The following is a 6,426-nucleotide window of genomic DNA, read 5'->3' on the forward strand; positions in this document are numbered from 1 at the left end:
GAGCCCGGGGGCGTTTTGCTAGTGCCCCACCCCGGGACGAGTCCTGAAACTGTCTTTTAAAACACTGGTAGCTAACACTTGATTGAAACATACAACGTCGAGTTGCAGTTAACATAGTGACATTCAACCAAAGATAAAACAGCTACATATATCAACCATAGGAAAAAAAATAGCTACAGAAACTGTCCTCATTTGTTTGCACTTATTGGAGGTCTGAATCTGAATGGTTCAGACCTTAAGTCATTAAGTGCATTTGTTTGCATTAAAATCTAAGCACTTATTGGGTCTGAGTAAGTGTTAATCATTAAGATCTTGAACCAAATCTTAATATCATTAAAATGTATTTTTGTATGAAACTTTTTTATCACCAGCTCCAACCCCAACCACACCCTCTACCTCAACCCCACCCCCAGCCACTCTCCACTCCAACCCACCCATCCATCTCAACCTCACCCTACCACCTACCCACCCTTCACTCTAAACCCCCCTCCCTACCACCTCCCCCACCACCACCTCCCACCACACCACCCAATCCCTACCACCAACCCCACCCCCCACCACCCACCCCACCACCCCACCCCCCACTCCCCCACCAAACCCACCATCAACCCCTACCCCACACCACCCACCCCCACTCCCCACTACCCCCACCTCCCACCCCACTACCTTCCACCCTATAACACTTACTAACCCCTTCGACCATGATCCTAGACCACCGAGAATTGGAATTTCCTTGTCTGGGCCAGGTGACGGGGGTTTACCCTATGAACCAAAGATACTGCCGTAATTCAAGTCGTAAATCGGGTACACAAGAATTTCTCGAGCATCTCGAAATTCTGCATCTGGATGTTACATTGTTAAATACCATTTCAAAACACCACGAAAGTTGTGTAGCTTTGAAAACCCCACCCGGACATCTCAGGCAAAGAACCGCCTAAGAACCCCACCACCGAATACGCCACCCTTCAAAATCACGCCAACCACGTAAAATTCAATTTTTAGAACACTCGTCCATATCATTTCAAATTATTATTTTTCACTCTAGAACCCTCCATCATCATCAAGAACACAAGGTCACCTAATTATTCCAAGTCAATTCTAATACATATCCTTTAATCTAAACAAGAAATCATCATTCCTAAACTAGGGTTTTCAAGAAAACCCATCTCAAGGTTCAAGAATTCAAGATGAAAATCCTCTTCAAAGTTTCATTTTTTTATTATTAAATTTGTATTTGTTTTTCTACTATTTATTACTTTTTAATTTGAATTGTATATTTATTATGTTTAAATAAATACATTTGCACATTTAGATAATCCATGAAAAATCAATGGGTTATCGTATGCATGTTTTTAAATAAAAATGCTTAATCATGAATATCCTACATGTCTACAAGTTTTCATGCAATTGTATTATATAAAACCTACAGATATAACATCTTAATGATTAGGCATTCACTTCAAAATCACGGGCTTTAGCCAATTATCGTACGACCGAGAAGGCCTTAATCTTAGGACAAGGATCGCTCCGCCTGGGGCTAGGACGATTCCTTATTTAAGACCAACGGAACTGTGCACGTTAACCTTATACCTCGGCAAGGTTAAGTGGTATGATAGTTTATACGTGAAGTGTATAGCTAATTTAATAACAAAATATTGTTCGTTCATCACTCATACAAAGGCAAATACTATAAACCCAGAGCAGCAAGAACAGTGGCTACACCTTATCCAACGTTCTCCTCAATAGCATCATCACTGAGCTTTTCACTCCCACCGTTCTTGAGAATATCACAATAAGAAGCAAGAAGCTCTGCACTTGACCAACCAGACTCGTGACAACCCCTCACGCCAACCACCCACCGCCCACTCACCCCTCCATCCCAACTCAAAAGACCTCAAATGCCTCCTTGAGAGCCTATATATGTCAAACTTTAGACATCAGAAACACTGACAAATAATTCAAAATAATAGAGATGAACAGACCACTGTAAACAGCGGAATATATATACCTTATGAAAGAGAGAGTTATTAGCAAAACTGTCTGTAACATAAGCCAGGTACTTATCGTGAAGCTCAATCAACTTTCTAACAAAGGCCTGCAGAAAGGGATGAATCCACTGTTAGATAAATTAACACTACATAGAAGTGAAATCAAAATATATAAATATGGTTTTTCCTCCTCTCCTAAGCCAGAACTTTCGGCCTGTGCAAGAAAACTCATATAAACAGTTGAAATAGAAACACTGGTAAATTTATTACAGGAACAAAAAATATCTTTTTTTGACAGGGAGGAACAAAAATATTTTGAGACCACAGGGACAGCAGGCTGCAAAGTATAAGTACTTTATGCTTGCATGCAACTAACAGATAGCCATCGTTTTTAAGTGTAAAACTAATAAAAATATGAAACAAGATGGATAATTCACCTTGTTACTTGTCGTATCTTCAGCCTGTTGCACCAAGATCATGCCTTCAGAAATCACATGCTGCAAAAGATGTATTGTCTGCAGATGTTTAGCCAAACTTACAAACGCAATAAATACTTCTTTTGGACCCCAGTAATTGGCATATAGAAAACAAAAATACCTGTTTAAACATATTTGAAACAGGTTCCAATCCCTTAGGAATTCTGTGGAATAGCCTATGCATTTGAGATAAATCCTCTACCTGAGTGTACAAAAGAGAGTGGGCCAGTAAAGGCAAGACAACAACATCAAATAGCATGTAAACAACTAAACATACATTGAAAGTTCCCGAAAACTAATGGTAAAAAGCAAAACAAGGAATCAATACCTTATCAGCTCTGACCAATGCTGGGCATTCAGAATGCTCCTTCTCAAGTAACTGATTGGTATATTCAACCAATAATTCATTTTGCACTTTCTGCAGCATAAATTTGGTCTCAGCATTGAAAACAAATCCAACTAAAGGAATATTGTCAACATGTAGAAAGTCTGAATTTTCAACATTCCAAGTCAAATATATATCATGCGAATACTGCACAATAAGGCATTCGAGGACCTATTTGGGCCAAGATTTCTTCCTTTATTAAGCTAGTAGCTAAGTAGGATCAACATTCATCATTATTAGGAACTTACTCATTTCTTAAAATTCTTATTTTATAACTAAAATAACATTCGTTAATACTAATGTATATGGAATTTTTAGGATTGTCCACTCATGGATATGGGGTACACACGCAAACCGCATACCCAGAGGCTAATATCACATAACAAGAAGCAACATCTCCCATATGAAGGGGTGAGACTATATTTGGAACTTCCACTCTATAATCCAAAAGAAAAGCAGGTAGTCAACCAAAGTGGAGGGCGTTTAATAATTTCCCCCTCGAACAACAATAAACTGAAAACAACCTTTTTCACAAGTTGAATAATTTATTAGAAGAGAGCAAACAATAGAAACGCGAGCTGTATACAATCAAGGATACGACAGCCACAAATAGAAACTCATAAAACCCTGGAGGTAACCCCTTTAAGCTTCCATTCTAAAGGTTTTAGACAAAAAAAAATAAAAAATCAAAAAAGCATCAGCTGCACAGACATGTAACAGTTAATTCACCATTATGAAACACACATAACACAAAATCTCATAGCATCTTTCTATGCTCAATTTCTAAAACACTGTTCTTCGGAAGTTAAAATTTCAAGTTGCTAAGTGAATTCCAATGCTAACCTCTAGAAGTTTTGTCTCACTAGTGACATGGAGATAATGAGACACTCTATCCTTTTCTTTCTCCAAGCACTCCTCGGCCTGCGTTAGCAAAGCACAGGTATCACAATTTACTATGGCAACTTAAAGCAATAATTGATGAAAAAGAAAAAGCTTAAAGCAATAATCAAACCATTTACAAACTCAAAAATATTGTAAAAAAGAATTGTACCTTCAACATATACTCTGGACAAGAATCTTCCACGATCCAACTTGAAGCTTTCCGAGAATACTAAGCTGCAGTATCTTTAAGCATTGCATCTTCGAAGCCATTCTCATAATATTCCATTACTCCCATTTCAATTCCAACAAATATATCAAGCACGCTCTTCAATAAAGCTCTGTCAATCTGCTCACCCTCACGTTCTTGATCAATCTGATATAAAAAGGACTTTCAATCAAACCCTCATAACTAGCAAATAGTATTGCAATAGTTGGGATCAACTGAAAGTAGGAAGAAACGAGAAACAAAAATAAGAGTATATGATACTTGCCAACACAATAACTGCATCTCTGGCTTTACCGTTCAGCTCCTGATAAACCTATTATCAACGAAAAACAGAAATAAGCTTCTCCCACAACAAAGATTTGAAGAGAGCTTATATCCAGGAAAAAAAAGAAGCAATTATGTTGCCAATAATTACATAGGAAATGCAAGAAACAAACCAGAACACGAAAGCATGTCAGACCAACTTCGTTAAGTGCAGGTAGCGACCTTCGGGCAATAAAAGATCGGTCGATATAATGGAAGAACCGTGAGAGCCACCTGACCATAACTTTATGATTCTCCCATCGTTTCACAAACTTCCTCAACATAAACTCATCATTCCTCTCTCTTAAAGCAGGCAGAACCTAATAAAGAAAAATACAAATTGCAAAAGTGAACAACAATAGCAAAGCAAGCAGAATTAATTTCACATAGTGGAACTCCAATTTATCCATATGTACTGTTTTCAACGAAGTAATGTTAACTATGATTTCAGGGTCTAATCAACTTAATGTTCTCATAACAGCCACCACAGATGAACATACACCCATCATTAAGGCTTAATCAAGCATATATTAGTTATACCAATACAATAACACCAAAATTGCCCTGACCAAACTCAAGTTCTATGCATTAATTGCCTAATTAAAAGTACAACTCGGCGAACAAGTCCGCTAATTGCATGACAAGTAAATACGTTTGTCCCATCACAAAGCTAACCATCAGCTAATACACTTTCAACACCTAATTTTCATGAGAAAGAAAGTCACTGCTTCTTACAGTAGAATTGATGTATTCTTCAAATTCTTCCCTGTACTTGTCATACAATTGCTGCGAGTAATCATTTGGGGGTGTCTGTGTACACATATTGTATATAGTTCTACGCTTCAAATTAAGGAAAAACTTCCTTTCATCTCAACAGTAATTCACTTCTAACCAAGATGTTAGGAGTTTAAGGCACCGTAAGAGCAAAGTGGTAGCAGGACTGGTTTTACCATATTTTAAAGATAAAAAAAAATGTATACATATTAAAGAACTAAGATTTTATATATAAAGACAAACTTCAAGGGTAAATAATGCTAAGGATACTGGTAGAGCATCATGTACTCCTCAGAGCTGAAAGCAAGTTGTTGTCCTTCTAAAATTTTCTTCAATTTTGTGATTCCCTTCTGCATAAATTCCCATCCCTCCTCAAACTCGATAATCTTCGGTTGGCTCTTTGCCATCTTAGAAGCACGTATTTTATGGCCACCTGAATATGACCAATTGAAAAACCACATGTAATCATAACACTACACCATATAACAAGCATCATAAGGAAAGAGCCAATGGCAACTCAACTACCACTACTAGAAACAGAGGTTTTTTCCACCAACATTCAGTGGGAAGTTTTTGTTATAAAACATAATTTTCCTACGTCATTCCCACCGAACCAGCTCACTGGAAAAACGCATTGTGAGAAACATGTTTCCATTGAAATCTTTGGGAAACTTTCTAATTTTTCTGTGTGAAAACACTAGGTTTTTTCCACGGACATTCAGTGGAAAAATAGTCACTAAACATTTCTCAGTGGGAAAATAGTGATTTTTCAGTAGTGCAATAATCGTTAACTAAAAGAATGCATAGTAAGAAATAAAAATATCCTCAATGTACACAGCTGACAGCACCAAGAAGCAACTTCTCAATTAATAATCAATTAAAATACAATGCCCATTCAACTTTCAAGTTTCAATGATAATGAAGTTGTTCATCATCAATGTATACATGTGACAGCAAAAAGCAGCAACTTCCAACTCAACTCAATGTTCAAGAATTCTACAGCTCCAGCCATTTTATGTAATGATCAATTTGAAGTGGTGGGATCATTACGTTATTTCTATTTCCCATTATGTCTTTATTTTTTGGTTTACCCTATTTTTCTGTTAAACTCAATCCTATACCCAATTAGACATCTCCACCTCAGATTTTTGGTACCTTTTTCTTCCTATCTCTTTGATCATTCTCCATCTAAGTATCGACCCGTTTTGCCATGAGAATTTTTCACTTTTTCCCAGAATTTTTTTTTCACTTTAAATTTGACCGTTAAAATTCCAAATACAACTTAAAGTTGTATTTGGAATTTGAAAAGCACAAAAAATTCTGTTTTCACTTTTAGTATATTCAAACAATCAAATATTCTGTGCAAAAAACTATAACTAAACACAACTCCAT

The 6,426-nt window shown here is 36.9% G+C and overlaps 1 pseudogene; it reads right to left on the reverse strand.

Annotated features, from left to right (window-relative positions):
• Window positions 1–1,884: 1,884 nt before the first annotated feature.
• LOC132061957 (cullin-1-like) lies at window positions 1,885–6,186 on the reverse strand (annotated as a pseudogene).
• Between the last annotated feature and the right edge of the window lie 240 nt (window positions 6,187–6,426).

The sequence above is a fragment of the Lycium ferocissimum genome, chromosome 7 (assembly GCF_029784015.1).
Source record: "Lycium ferocissimum isolate CSIRO_LF1 chromosome 7, AGI_CSIRO_Lferr_CH_V1, whole genome shotgun sequence".
Lineage (NCBI taxonomy): Eukaryota > Viridiplantae > Streptophyta > Magnoliopsida > Solanales > Solanaceae > Lycium > Lycium ferocissimum.